This window comes from Triplophysa rosa, unplaced genomic scaffold (assembly GCF_024868665.1).
Source record: "Triplophysa rosa unplaced genomic scaffold, Trosa_1v2 scaffold39_ERROPOS624925, whole genome shotgun sequence".
Taxonomy (NCBI): Eukaryota; Metazoa; Chordata; class Actinopteri; order Cypriniformes; family Nemacheilidae; genus Triplophysa; species Triplophysa rosa.
In genome coordinates, this window is record NW_026634399.1 from 26,339 (window position 1) to 42,778 (window position 16,440).

Here is a 16,440-nt window from a genome sequence, read left to right on the forward strand (position 1 = left end):
CACCCTCGCCGCCCCTGGGGTCTTTGCCCTGGCCTACTCAACCTTAGGACCACATTCAGCTGGATATCTGCGGTGAACTCCATGATGTGCCCCACCATTTGCGTTTTCTTGTAGTTGTCTATGATCTACACTCAAAGTGGCCAGAGGTTGCACCTGTGGGCTCTGTCACGTCCAGTTCCATCATTGCATTTCTGGAGTCACTCTTTTCTCGCTGGGGCCTGCCAAGCACCCTGACGATAGACAATGGTCCTCAACTGGTGTCTGCTGAGTTTAATAGTTTCATACAAAGCAAGGGGATCAAACACATTCTAACGTCTTATTTTCACCCACAGTCAAATGGGGGTGTAGAGAGATTCAACCAGTCACTGAAAAACGGTTTGAGAGCCCATTTGGCACAAGGGTTCTCTTTCAACGAGGCCTTGTCTCAGACTCTTCTACACTACAGAGCGGCTCAGCATGCCACCACTGGGGTTTCACCAGCAAAACTGATGCTAGGGCGGGAGCTGAAGTTACCCTTACATAGACTTTGCCCTCCTACTTCTCACGGTGGAAATCCTGTGGTGAAAGCCAGGGTGCATGGCCAACAGCTCAAAGCGCAGGAAAGATACAATACAAAGAAAAAGGCCAGAGTTCCCCAAATCTTCCCATTGGACTGGGTGCGAGTTCTGCGGTCGCACCGGAGTAACAAACTCCACACCTTCTGGTCGCTGCCACAACAAGTAAAAAGGCAGTTAGGTCCAGCTACGTTTCAGTTATCTGATGGTTCCCGTTGGCATGCCAATCGACTTCGGAAAGTCCAGTGCCCTTCTGGTACGGATCAAGCCCCAGACGCTAGGCTCTCCCGCTCCCTGCTAAGTCCACCATGCCCTCTGCCCCTGGCACATTATCAAGTGCCTCCGCAAGGAACGACTCTCTCAGCATCTGCAGCGCTGCAAGGAAGACCCACGAGATCGCACACCCGGCCTGCACGTTTTCAGGACTATTTAACATCTTTTTATACTTAGTTCACTGGGAGGGGAGGGGTAATGTTACATGACTAATAATCTGATGTTTGAGTAAAGTTATTTGGTTGTTACTGTATGTCATAAAGAGAATGAACGTCAGTCACTTTAAGAGTTACGTTAAATAGGAAGTGACGTTGACGCGGTAACGTAAGAAACACAGTTAAGTAAATACAAAAGTTGTTGTTGCGGTTGTCGAATAAAGAAGAAAGGAAAGTTCGAACCGAGTCGTCTTTTCAGACAGAACACTGTTTACCAGGATTGAGCGCCTTTGGCGGGATGTTTGGATGTGTCACTGGACTGTATTATGACATTCTACATCGGCTTGAGGACTGTGGATATCTTGAAATAAGCAACTTCACCCACCTCTTTTGCTGTCATTATGTTTTTTTACCGCGCATACAAGCCAGCCTCAATGCTTTCAGGGATGCTTGGGATAACCATTCCATGAGGACAGAGAACAACCTGACCCCAAATCAGCTGTGGGAAGTTGGGCAGTATCAGAATCCAATAAGTGACCCTGAGGTAATTTACTTCACCCTTAAATGCATTACTGTATATTTCTGGTTGTTCCGTTTTCTGTAGATAGGGACACCCTACAATTGTCACTGTGGTAGATATACTGTATGTTAAAGGTAGAGTCTAAAATGACCAAAATCACATTAATTTTTTTTGTTATAGATACATTTTCAAAACTCTGCTGCAGCTGAACAAGAACATGGAGATGTTGAAGCTGATCACTTTGGGGTCAATGTGCCTGCAATTCAAATGTTGCAATTGACAAATGAGCAAATTGAGCACCTCGTATCGCAGATAGACCCACTACAGGAGTCTGTTTTATTTGGAGTAGACATATACCTTCAAACTCTCACATTTGTACAGAATTTGGTTGAAGGTTAGCTTGATCAGTATGTATGACATTGTATTTTACTTAATTTGAACAACATTGCAATGTGTTTATTTAGTATTAACTGCATCTAAAAACAGGACGGTAACAGATCTTTTCAGTATGTGGATTCAGGTTAGTGACCTTTAAAATAGATTTTAAGAAATTTTTAACATGCAAACTGTGCAATTAAAGTAAATGATTTTGGAACATCAAGAAATTTGAATGTTATTTCTTCAAAGTCAAAACTAACTCTGAGTAGAACATCATCAGAATCATATTCTGAAAGTGTTAAACCAATCCAAATCCAGTAGATGCTGTGTTTGCACAAGCTTGCAAAGTAGAAGAAAACTCATCCATTGTTAGTATGTCAGCAGGAAGCATTAGCGTCCGGCTGCACGTGGAGGCCTTGAAGAATTTTCCCTTACACACATTAACCTGCAGACTGTTAGATGGAACCTCCCATCCAGTCCAAAATGACATGAGCTTCTGCAGCTGGTCTGAGGTGGCTGTATAGATAAATAATTACAAAGTATATATAAGCATATCTTTAAAACTTCTCACAGTATGGTTTGATACACCAAGTTACAAAATTATGTATAGTATTAATAACAGCATTTAATTTAAAAAAAAAGTGTACTGCCGTTTTACCTTCCTGAATATATTCCCGAAGAAAAGTAATTTGACGAGTGACAATTTCAGGGTGCAAACTTTCGTCGTCATCATCATCAGAATCAGCAACAGGCCAAGCAATGTGCTGAAGAATGACCTACAAATAAAATGTAACAAACTCAAACACTGTATAAGAGACAGAACTTGTGTCTAATCAGGTAAAGGATAAACCTCTGGACCATACTGAACTTAACACGCCCTTGGGAAGACAACTTTAATTGCATCTTCTCGTGCCGTGATCAATGACCAAACATTGGTTTCTTTGATTCCACGCCTCGGCTGCTTTATTTGACATTTAGTCCTATACAAAACCTAAGGAAAAAGAACACAAACTAATTTAAGCAAGTCCATTTACTATCTTTACACATAAGAGTATCTATGATTTACTAAATCTGACTGAGGAACAGCAGTGTTTCTAACGTCAATGAACAGTCCAAAAGACAATAAAACAAAAAATAAAAATAGTATCAATAAAAGATTAAGACACTCACAGCGTGTTGCAGCAACCTATTAAACAGCCATTTCCGGTGGTGTTCAGAAAACCCAGGAAGGTCCCATGACACAGCAAGTCTGGTTACTTCCTCCTTTTCCTCTTATGAAAGGTTATGGTTACCTTGCAACTAATGAAAACATTTAACTTGATGACTTTCCAAAATCATGCAAGTACAATGCTTTATTTTAATTACCATCAAAAACCTCAACATAAGATAATTATTCTGTATATATAACTGTATAGGTTCACATGCTACACAGGGAAATAATAATATAGTTTAATAATTAGTATTTTTTATAGTTTAAACTATATATGTACTGTGTATATGTACTGTGTAATTTGGATGTTTCTTAAATATAAATAGTCTTGACAAGTAATGTTTTGCACCTACCAGTTGGATGGTATGCCTTTGTTCCAAATCTGGACAATCCTCTAATTTAATCTCTGCAGTCTCGATGGGACCACCATCAACACTGAACTACGGACTGGACTAATTCCTGGAAGCAAAGGGCCACCATGAAGAAATGAGTGGCCTATCATGCCCCAGCAACCACAATAAGTATGGCAAGCCGAATTAGCTTTTAATCATTCTCAGGATATGAATTTTTGATATCAACAATTCAATTTTTACTAGTAAAAATTATAATTCATATATAGAATTTCTACTAGTAACAATTGCTATTTTTGATATCAGTAATTACATTTTCATTAGTAAAAATGGAATTGATCAACAATGACGTCATCACTCGCAGAAATGTGCATTCTTGATATCAAAAATTGAATTTCAACTAGTAAAAAAGTCATTCTTGATATCTGTAATTGCATTTTTACTAGTTAAATATCACAATAGGCTGCCATTCAAATTCAATTTCAGATATCAATAATTCATTTCTTACGTGTTAAAAATCTTATTTCAGATATCAGAAATGCAATTCTTACTAGTAAAAAACATAATTTTTGATAATCAAATAGTAACTCGTTGCTAGTAAAAATGCCAATTTTGATATCAAGAATTCAATTTTTACTAGTTGAAATGCTCATTCTTGATATCTGTAAATGAATTTTAACATGTTGCATTTGGTATTTCTGATATCAGGAAATATATTTCAGATATCAATAAATCTGAGAGTAATTGTAGATATCTAAAATGGCTTTCTTACTAGTAACAATCACATTGTTGATATCAAGAATTAACATTGTCACTAGTGAAAATGTAATTACTTGATATCAGAAATTGGCATTTTTACATGTAGTAATTCAATTGTTGATATCAAGAATAGACATTACACTAGTAACCACACAATTGTTGATATCAAAATTATGTTTTTTACTAGTAAGAATTGCATTTCTGATATCTGAAATAAGATTTTTAACACGTAAGAAACGAATTACTGATATCTGAAATTGAATTTGAATGGCAGCCTATTGTGATATTTAACTAGTAAAAATGCAATTACAGATATCAAGAATGACGTTTTTTACTAGTTGAAATTCAATTTTTGATATCAAGAATGCACATTTCTGCGAGTGATGACGTCATTGTTGATATCAAGAATTCACATTTTTACTAGTGAAAATGTAATTACTAATATCAAAAACAGCGATTGTTACTAGTAAAAATTGAATTGTTGATATCACAAATTCATATCCTGAGAACGATTAAAAGCTAATTCGGCTTGCCATAAATAAATCACTATCAATCAGAGTTTGACTGCAACACGGAACAAGGTGATCCTGTTCACCCTCAAACAGGAGTGTTACATCTGCTATGCCTGAAAAAGAATGTAAATGTGTTTAAGAAATTCTTTATCCTTTTTCCATAAATTAAGACAGTAAAGTTTAAAACATTTCCAATAACAGCATGAATACCAAAATTCAGAGAAAAGCCTGTCCTCAGCTTCTCAACAGCCATACTCAGGAGATGTCTATTGACCCCATCACCAATGGCTGCATCTCCTGTAAAATATGTTTTAAATTAATTTTAATAGAGATACATTATTAAAGATGGTATGAAAAAACATTGCAACAAATGTAAAACAGAAAAACAACAGAGAAATGTTTGGATTACAAAATCTATAAATCTGTGAATATACCTTGTAATATGCACTTTAGTGGAGCAGCCCAGTTGACTCCCTTTGCCTTATAGAAAGATAATATGGCTCTGTCTTGGTCTTCAGGGCTATCTTTCAAATCTAGATAAAAACGCAGTGGCTTTTCCTCACTCTGTTCTCTCAGCAAAGTCCTGCAGAACAGCAGAGATGCTATGCGTGGATCTAAAATCCCCATCCATTCTATCAGGAAGTACAATAATAAATAAAATAATCAGATCAGCCATTGTCGCATGAACAAGAATAAATTAGCCCCTTAGGTTATTTATTTGTATTGGTAAGAGTAGTATAATAATTGTTGCCCTTCAAAGGTTACCTTTCTTTGCCTCTTCAAAGTTAAAGGACCTCTCCAAGTATCCAGATGATTCCACTGCTGATGATGATGGTCCTGGAAGATCTTCATTCTGATAGGGACTGCCATTTGTGTCCTCCCTTGGACTATTTCTTATTTAAAAAACAAAAGTAAATCTCAGATGTTCATTTTTAAAGTTTATTGATTTAAAAACCACCTAACTTGGGTAACTCCACCCAAAAATGAAAATTCTGCCATTCATTACTCACCCTCAAGTAGTTTAACATCTGTATGACCTTTATTTCCCCCCAAAATGCAAATTAAGGTAATTTTGGAAGCTTTCTGACTCCTCAGATTGCAACGCGACCAATCTTCAAAGCGCTGAAAGTGCGTAAAGACACCGTAAAATTGTCCACGCGACTCCGGTGTTTCAATATAAATTAATATGTGACAAGGATACTTTGTGTGCAAACAAAAAAAACTAATGGTTATATTCAAAAACTTCCCGATTTGAGTGCATGTGGTCGATTACAGTGCATCCGGTGTCAGAACCGCTCGACACATGCGCGTTCTAACATAGAGCCTGGCTCTAGCGTGTGGCTCCCGTGAACGCACGCTGGAAACTAACAATCAAATCAGGAAGTTTTTGAATAAAGTCGTTAGTTTTGTTTGTTTGCGCACAAAAGTATCCTCGTCGCATTATATTAATTAGTATTATATTAACTACTTGATGGTGAGTAATTAATGGCAGAATTTTCATTTAGGAAGTATAACTACCTGTCAATGCATAAATTAACATGGGTCTGGAGAAAATCAGTCAGTATCACTGTCTGGCAAATGGGGCAAGTCTGTAAAACAAATGTAAGCATTTAGGAAAGGTTAATGCACTCAATATGAAAACACTGATGTAACAGTCTTCAGGATAATGTGAAATTATAACTACCCCAAATGACTCTTCAGCATCTGTTACCTCAACATCAGGAGGAGTATCGTCTTCTAAAATCTCAGACTCCGATTTCTATTTCACAGGTTGCATGAATTATTTATAGAATGCTCTAAATTATATGTAAAAATATTTTAATAAAATTAATGATAAAAGTAAATTCAGGATGAAATAACTTACTGAACATTCGTCTGCATGTAAAGCCAACATCTGAAGGGGCATTTTCTGGCCACAAGAGACACAGTTGGCTTGGGGCATTTTAGAGAATTCAGGAGCATCATAGGGTAGAGGATCTGTGGAAAGTGCTTCCTGGATTGGAACCAAGTAAAGCACATGTTTCCCATTGTTGGAGGCAGATTTTAGTGCCCGCAAAGTGTAGCCCTCTGCATCAGTTAGAATCATCGACAGTTTTCGGCGCCCACTTCCACCTTTTTGAACAGAATGTAAATACAGTAATATCAGTGTCACTTTAAAAAAAATAATTTACATGCATTACAAACACCCAGCATTAAGTTTTTATTATTTAGATAATTATTTTATCACGTTGTAATATATTCACATAAAATCCGTAATGTAAATAAAATGAGTACCAGTGGCTTTGTAAAACATCCAGCTTCTCTTCAGACTTTTTAACTTCGGAAACTCTTCCTCCAACAGATCAAAAATCTAATGAACATATGATAATTGTACAATAATTATTATTTGTTCAATATTTTTGTAAATGACTAGTGGGTCTTAATAAATGATAATTTACTCAAAATATATGTTTAATACACCGAATTATTCAGTAAGAAAACATTACATTACTTTTAAAACATTACTATTGCTTGAAGTGTTCAGGTCAGAGCCAAAGTATAGAATTGGACCATGTGATACTGCTTTATTATCTGTGGGTACAATCTTCAGTTTTTTTTATAAATTGCACATGTGCAGCACGCTTGTTTAAGAAACACTACATCATCTTACCTCATCATGTTTAGCAGACTCTGTAAAAGTGACAAGCCTCTTGCCAAGTCCGGCATGTGCGAGCACAAGCTCCTCTGAACCAGTTGGGGTTAATTTGGGCGTGTTTGAAGCAGCGGGTTCAGATAAAACATAAATCTGTAGTTCGGTTGTTTTGATACGTGGAACCGTGTGTGTTGGCTGTGAAACAAACCGTCTTTTGCCTTTGCCTCTTGAATGGTCACTACTAGAATTGAAAAAAGCAGGAAACTGCCTAAAAATGCACAAGCCAAAACAACAATTACGTTAGTGGGTTCTGTCAAACAGTAAAAGCTTATGAAAGCTGTTTAGGTGGGAACCGCACTAAAAAAAACAAGAATATTGTCCCTCTTATACTGTATATGGGCCAAACCTTTTCAGAGCCTGATTCACCCTAACGTCTGAGGAGAGGTTGGATGAGGGCAAAGAAACAGAGGGAGAGGGAAATGTGTCTGTGGGGGATTGGATGTGGGGCGACCCGGTGTTAGATCCTTTGCAATTATCTGCACTAAAGCCCGAGCTGCTCTTTCCACCTGTGCAGAAAGTTCCTGCACAAACAGTGACACAATCTTAATAATGTCATACAGAGTCGTCATTACATTAACACATACTGGTAAAACAATTAATTGCTAACTGTTATGGTTTTTACAGGACTTCGAAAAAACCTATTGCAAGCATGGTAAATAATATCTACCTAGCTATGTAACCCAAGCTGTCCTTTTTCTTTTTCCTTTTCTTTTTATATCTTATCATCCCCCATCCACAGTCCGCCGGCAGCATGATTTTAGCTAGTGATTTGTGTTAAATGACTAATAAGACTCACCTGTCCTGATTCTTCCCGCTCCGCCATTTTAAGCAGTCGTTATTGGCGAGACGACTTCGGATTGTGTTCCCGCCCTGCATTGTATATCAAAACGTGATTGGTCGGAGGGAAAACTATGAAGGTATTTTTGGTGCAAAACTACTGAGCACCTGTGAGAATGGAATTTGTAGTTGTAGAGGTCGGCCACACGTGTATCAGTAAATTTGTAGTAAAAATTCGAAGTTGCAAACTTGTAGATTTTTTTTCTCTCCCGCAAACACAACACAACAGTTACACCTTCTTGAATCCTTCAGTGCAAGTGCACAAATCCAGTTCTACAAATCACAAACTGAGACACTCGTGCACTCACATTTTTTGCTACAAATGCTGCAGTAAATATGGTGCAAAACACATTCACACACCTGCACCAAAAGACGTGCGTTCACAGATGAGTTTTGCACATCCGCAAACAGTATGTGAATTCATGCAATGAGAGTTGAATGCTTGTCAAATATTTTCTAACAAATTAAAGGTTTTATTCTTGCACATTGTTCTAGCACAAACACAAGAGCATAACTACAACTGCTTGAATCTGCTGCTGTGAGTCTCTGACACAAGTTCGCACACACTCTCATTTTGCACCACATAACTGTGTGATATATGGTGCAAAAGTGATTTGTGCATTTGCAGCCAAACGAGCTAGGTTTGGCCCCCAGCAGGTGGCGCCCTAACGCGCAAGTGAAAGACTCTGCGAGAATCATCCTGAGCTGCTTTATTTTCCTGAAATCACTAATCGTAATAGAGTACAAGTGCCGAACCTAGACATCTGGGGGCCCTAAGCAAGCCTTTTTGAAGGGCCCTTGTCATAATAGTTCAAACTAGATATAAACATAGCTGTAGACTATAAGAAATAAAACATATAAATCAATTAACACACTTAAACGAATAAAGACTGAAAGATAAAAAAAACATTAAACAGACAGTAAGAACAATTAATTCTAAAATAAAGTTCACATTTTGTTTGACATGTAAATTATTTTATTATTGACATGTAAAAATTTTCCTTAATTAACACGTGGCTTGGAACCATCTAGCTGTAAAAAAAACTATAACGTTATGTGGTGTGGCATAACTATAAGTGGTGTGTTTTTCTAACCAAATGAGTGATTAACAAAAATAAAGCATGATTCAATTCAATTCAATTCAATTCAATTTTATTTATATAGCGCTTTTCACAATGTGCATTGTTCCAAAGCAGCTTTACAGGAGCAAATAAGTTTACTTAATAAAGCCAAGTATACGAAAACACATCAATAATTCTCTAAATTTTTTACATATTATCATAGGCAAACCAAATGCAGTGGATTGCAGTGGTGTGCATTATAGCGGAAACTCACATGAACAATGTAGTTGTTTTAGTCCTGTAAATCATTCCCTCTAAATGTTATTGAGCTGTAAATATATATATTTTGAAGGAACCCATATAGTAGATGGGTATAATATACACAGCAAAACACATGGCAATATTTACTTATGACTTCACAGTTTGCTGTAATAAATATAAAAAATCAAAAGGTGTGCATTATAGCTGACACCCACATGAACACTGTAGAGCTGGTTTTGTGGTCTAAGTTATCCCCTTTAAATGCTACGGAAGTTAGAAACGTGTATTAATGTGTATGTAACATTGAAGATGGTCCCTAAATTCACGAATATCAAACGTCCAACCTCAAGCAACGAACTTAAGTGTGTCCATTCTTAATTTGTAAATACGTTCTTGCATAATTTGGCAAAAACTAAACAAGAGTTTAAAATACTATGAAAACACATGCCTCTTGTTCTTTTACTTTGCGTTGTTGGCGTTTACCTTTTTTTTCGCTCCAGACGGATGGCGCCGTTTAAAACCATGGCAAGGGACATCAGCAGCACATCACGCGCATGTCATTCCCTGCCCCGCACTGATGTCCAAGAATGTCACAGTCATTAAATAAATTAAGTACTAAAAGTAAATTTCCAAATAATGCCTCTAAAGTTGTATCCACAAATTATAAAAATAGCATCTTAATTGTTTACAATAGTGTTTTTGATTCGGTACTCAAGGGGCCCCCTGGTGGTTTAGATGCCCTGCGTAGTCTGCGTATAGGCAGGATCGGCTCTGAGTACATTGGTTTAGTTTAAATAAATATGCTGGTCCGCTACGTGACAATCCCTTACGAAAACTAATCATGGTTTTACTACAGCAACCATATTTTTGTTGTTGTTTTAACTGTAAGAAAAACGTGTGTTTTGTTTGTTTAACTGTAGGCCTGTAATTTTCATAAGGGATTGTCAACGTAGCTGACCAGCACACTTATTTAAACTAAACCAATGTACTCTATTACGATTAGTGATTTCAGGAAAATAAAGCAGCTCAGGATGATTCTCGCAGAGTTTTTCACTTGCGCGTTAGGGCGCCACCTGCTGGCCGCCAAAACTAGCTCGTTTGGCTGCAAATGCACAAATCACTTTTGCACCATATATCACACAGATATGTGGTGCAAAATGAGAGTGTGTGTGAACTTGTGTCAGAGACTCGCAGCAGCAGATTCAAGCAGTTGTAGTTATGCTCTTGTGTTTGTGCTAGAACAATGTGCAAGAATAAAACCTTTAATTTGTGAGAAAATATTTGACAAGCATTCAACTCTCATTGCATGAATTCACATACTGTTTGCGGATGTGAAAAACTCGTCTGTGAACGCACGTCTTTTGGTGAAGGTGTGTGAATGTGTTTTGCACCATATTTACTGCAGCATTTGTAGCAAAAAATGTGAGTGCGTGAGTATCTCAGTTTGTGATTTGTAGAACTGGATTTGTGCACTTGCACTGAAGGATTCAAGAAGGTGTAACTGTTGAGTTGAGTTATGGAGAGAAAAAAAAATCTACAAGTTTGCAACTTCAAATTTTGACTACAAATTTACTGATACACATGTGTGGCCGACCTTTACAACTACAAGTTCCACTCTCACAGGTGCTCAGTAGTTTTGCACCAAAAATACCTTCATAGAAAACGTGCCGCGATTGGTCAGCACCGTGAGACCGCTGTCCGATTGGCTGAGTAGACAGTGGGCGGTGTCCACCTATTTGTGGATCGTGAGCACGTCTTGACGTTAGAAATGTTTCAAAATCCACAAATGCACAGAGAGCAATCCACAAATGCGTGCACTGATCTACAAATGCGTGCAGCGATTCACAAATGCGCAGAAAGCGATCTACAAATAAATGCCATTAAAATATATTTGTAAATATATTTTTATTTGCAAATCTCATTGTATTTATTTGTGAATTCCATTTCTTTTTGTGGAACGTCTAACATGTATTTATGGTTCGCTTTTTGTGCATATGTGGATTTAAAATATGTTTGTGAAACTCTCTACATTTATTTGCGGATCATAGTTTATTTATTCAGAATAAAGCAACAATTCTGACCCCATATTCCAAGGAACCTTGACTTTGTGGATGGTACGCAGAGATTTTTGGGGGTTTTACACGCAACTGTTTCAAAACTTCAACAAACATTCGGGACGAAAAATTTGTCCCTCTGTCCGATTGGATTATTTTTGGATTTCCGAAGATCGATATGAACTGTGTTAAAGCCTTCACAACAGATTTTGTGTTAATAGATCGCAAAGGATATGCAGCTGGATATCATGTAGCCTGACACATTATTGTCAACATGTATTTCGAACCTGATTTCGAAGGATTTAACGGTCCCTCACAATCAATAACAATGTGTTCAAAAGGTTTCCCTACAGCTGGAATTGGATGTAAAGGAGCATGAGGTATACCCTAGTTAGGTATACCTGTTATTTGGCAGATATGACAGGTCTTAATAAACTTGGCAATGTCTTTCTTAAGACGGGGCCAAAATTCCAAAGTGTCCTGCAACATAGCCATGAGCAGTCTGCAATACCACCTCACGCAAATTCGAGGCAATTACAATTTGATACAATGATCCACCCAACACTATATCCTTACATGAGGTCCATTTTCGAACCGATATACCATCCTGTATAAATTACCCATTTGAGATACTTTTCATTTCTTCAACACTTTTCACATTCGCACGTAAATCTGTTAAATTTGAATCTTGTTGTTGAGCCAAAATTAATTCGTCAGCAGACACAGATGAAGGAAAGACAGGCAAATCAATCCATACTGGTAAAATATTTTCCTGCACATCATCAGCCTCTTTTAATACAAGAGCCCTTGCACGTGTCACTGCACAAGCTGAAAATACACCAGGAAAATCCTGAACACTTTCACCATCCCTAATTTGAAAAGAAGGTATCTGGTTAACAACAGGGGGCAATGGAATATCATGCCACACCTGTCCCCCATCCAAATTATTACTCAGGATTATATTTAATTCAATTCAATTTTATTTATATAGCGCTTTTCACAATGTGCATTGTTCCAAAGCAGCTTTACAGGAGAAGATAAGAAAAACTGAAAAGCACAAAAAAGGTAAAACATAGCACAGTGTATGGTGTTTATAGAACAAGCAAGATTATTCTAGTAAATAATATCTATTGAATGCAGTCTCCCGGTGGTTTATTTAGCATATTTTGCATTAAGTGAATGCTTAGCTGAAAAGATGTGTCTTTCATCTAGATTTAAATTGGGAGAGTGTGTCTGACCCTCGAATAGTATCGGGAAGGCTATTCCAGAGTTTAGGTGCTACGTATGAGAAAGCTCTACCCCCTTTGGTGGATTTAGTTATTCTAGGTGTTATCAAAAGTCTGGAGTTTTGAGATCTTAGAGAGCGTGATGGGTTGTAGTGTGGTAGAAGCTCTGTTATGTAGGTAGGTTTCTAAACCGTTTAAGGCTTTATAAGTGATTAAAAGAACTTTAAAGTCAATACGATACTTAATGGGTAACCAGTGAAGCGTTGATAACATTGGGTTATGTGATCGTATTTTCTGGACCTGGTTAGAACTCTGGCAGCTGCATTCTGAACTAACTGTAGTTTGTTTATTGATGATGCAGGACAACCACTAAGCAGTGCATTACAGTAGTCAAGTCTTGATGTCACAAATGCATGAATAAGCTTCTCTGCATCAGCAACACATACAATATTTCGTAATTTGGCAACATTTCAAAGGTGGAAGAAGGCTGTTTTTGTGACATTTGAGATGTGATTTTTAAATGACAGGTTGCTGTCTAATATAACGCCTAGGTCTTTAACTGTATTTGTTGGAGTAACAGTGCAGCCTTCAATTTGCAGGTTATAATCCGAAATATTCTGCTCACGTGTCTTTTGTCCGAAAAGTAATATTTATGGTTTATTTGAATTTAAAAGAAGGAAATTACAAGTCATCCAATGTTTTATATCTTCGATGCACTCTGCCAATTTGGATAGCTGGAAGGAATCATCTGGTCTTGATGAGATATATAGCTGAGTATCATCTGCATAACAGTGGAAGCTAATTCCATGTTTTCTAATAATGTTTCCAAGGGGCAGCATGTATATGTATATGTATATTTCTCAGTCGGTGCGTCACTGAGCAGGGCAAACCTGTTCGAGACTGTAATCGGAACGGTTGAGTGATGTTTTGTCCTGCGAGTACGCCGTCTCACAGTCACGAAGTTTCCCAGCTGCACGGAATGTTCAACCGGAACCGAGCTGTGTGCGCTAATGATGCTCGCATCCAAAGTGTTTTCTATGGTCGTTACACTCTTACTATCCTCAGATAAAGATTGGATGCGAGACTCTAATTCTAAGATCTTCTCTGTCAGCCTAACAGCCTAACCAGAGAGAGAGCATGACATGTCAAAACAGACATTACCATGTCTTTCTCTACACAAAACATGAGGCTCTGTCATGATTTTGCCTCCTCATGTCATGTCTTACTTGGTCTGGTGGCAGAACCATGACAGAAATGATTCACAAAGAAAAAGGATACTTATTGACTGAGTTCTTTAAAAAGTAAATGAGTTAAAATCACAAGTACAAGTGCAGTTGGTATTAAGCAGCACAATTCTTATTTATTAAATGCACGGCTTAACAAATGTGTTTTTATCCTGGATTAAAAATGGCTACTGTTGGAGAACATCTGGAAGTATAATGGCTAAGGGCTGACATGCCTTGTTTCGAGTGAACCCTTGCTATTTCAAATAGCCTTGATACAAATGATCTGAGAAGTCTGTTTATAATAGGTTTATATTCAATAAGCATATCTGCAATGTATTTAGCTCCTAGGCATTTGAGTTATTGATACTTTTTGAAATTGATCCTAAATGTAACAAGTAGCCAGTGTAGTGCCTTGAGAATTGGGGTGATATGATTTTTGTAATGTTAGTTAATGCCAATACAGTTGTTCATGTTAATTCATTGTGCATTAATGTTAACAGATAAAATGTTTAATGCATGTCATAGTAAATGCTGAGAGCAAAGATAAATATTAGGAAGTATTGGTTGTTATTAGCTCATGTTAGCTAAAGAATGATCAAATGTAATTAATGTACTATATAAATACTGAAGATACATTAAACTGTGGCTGCTTTGAAGGATTAACTGCATAGACTCAAAGTTGTGTTGCATCTTATCATTTCAATCTTATGAATTGAGCGACATTTATACACCACTTACATCTACCATGCAACTCAGATGAAAACTGTAATGTTTGGACTAGGTAACATCAGGGCCGGATTATCCAATGGGCATTATGGGCACAGGCCCAGGGGCCCATGCGTGCTTGGGGCCCAAGAAAGGGGGAGAAAATGTTTTCGCAATATTCATTCTGCCGTGTGCCTCTCTGGCCACACACACGCAAGTGCGCACACAAAACCGTGTTTCTAACGTACGCAAGTCTGTCTCTTGATTTAGTAACTTTTACAAGCCCTTTAGCAGCTTTTGTTGAGAAGCACAATGCGATAAATCAAGCGACTTTCCGATAAACTTTAGCTTTCAGTGGGAAAATGTCCCCCACGAGCGCAAGGTCTCTCTTTCCTCGCGCAGGGATCGTCTCATTGAGCGGCAGGAAGAAGCAGCACATTCCACAGGTGACTCCTGAATGAAATGAGTACAAAACAGCGTTTCCAACAACCTGTCACTGTTATCCACTGTTTGAATGTGTAAACATGAACCCATTTCGTCTGTAAATATGCACATGGTTACCATGACAGAGGCTGTGTGAAAGAATATAGCCAAAATCACCGCTTTTTATAGAAACTGAAAAGATGTAAATGAGAACGGCTTTATTGTTGTGAATATAAGATATAGGTTAAGTTAGAATACCCTCACGGTTGTCTTTAAAATCTTAAAAAGGTAAGAGTTTTTTTTTTGACATGTATTTGGTGTGTCTTCGCCAATAATTAATTTTATATTGATATAATGTTGATCAGGTCTAACTGCCTTAATTTACCGATTTTTAGCCTAAGTTATTAGAAAATCCAGAGTGCTTTTACATACATTGCGAAATGTTTACTTACACAGACTCGTAACAGTATAACTAATATTCGTTAATGCCGTTTACCATTACACGCTTACATAAGAACGTGAGTCGTGAAGTGCTTGTTACACAAATAAAGTTGAACAAATGGACAAATTACTCTTATAGTATAATCATTGACAAAGTCTGCCCTTTTATTCTTAGAAAAATGAATATGTTTATGTATGTGGGGGGGGTCTACAAGACACTTGTGCCCAGGGGCCCCTGAATTCTTAATCCGGGCCTGGGTAACATACAGTACCTGTCTCAATATCAGTACCTTGCTGTTCGGCTGTAGTTCCACTCCCCGTAGTTCCTGGCTCCTCTTCTCCTGGATTGCTCGAACTGTTAAGCAGCTCTAACGGCTGAAAGCTGGGTTTATCACCCAAAACCCGATCAAGCTCATTATAAAACGGGCAGGTGACCCGACCACGACCGCTTCGTTGGTTTGAGTCCTTAGCTTCTTTAAAGGTGTCATGAACTGGCCTTTTTATTGTTTTATACTGTTGTATGAGGTCTACTTATGACGTTTGCATGGTTTTTACATTCAAAAACATCAAAATCAATGAGTAATAAGCTATTTTCTACCCGGGTTTTGAGGCCGGCTCGACAAACGCTTGGTTTTAAGGGGTGTGCCGCATTGAAGACTTGGAAGTAAACGCCCACTGCTATGATTGGATAGCAGTTTGCGTAGTAAACTTAGTTGGAGCCTTCTGTGAATTTGTAACGCTAGGTTACACATTATCAGGACATACAGTATCAATCGATCTCTAACAAAGCAATAGTGATGCAT

At 37.7% G+C, this 16,440-nt stretch overlaps 1 long non-coding RNA gene across 1 annotated transcript; it reads right to left on the minus strand.

Annotated features, from left to right (window-relative positions):
- Positions 1-1,952: 1,952 nt before the first annotated feature.
- On the minus strand, positions 1,953-3,165 carry LOC130550692 (uncharacterized). Its single transcript, XR_008962469.1, has 3 exons — positions 3,051-3,165; positions 2,539-2,871; positions 1,953-2,396 (listed from the first exon to the last, which is right to left on the minus strand). It is a non-coding gene; the product is annotated as an uncharacterized LOC130550692 (long non-coding RNA).
- Between the last annotated feature and the right edge of the window lie 13,275 nt (positions 3,166-16,440).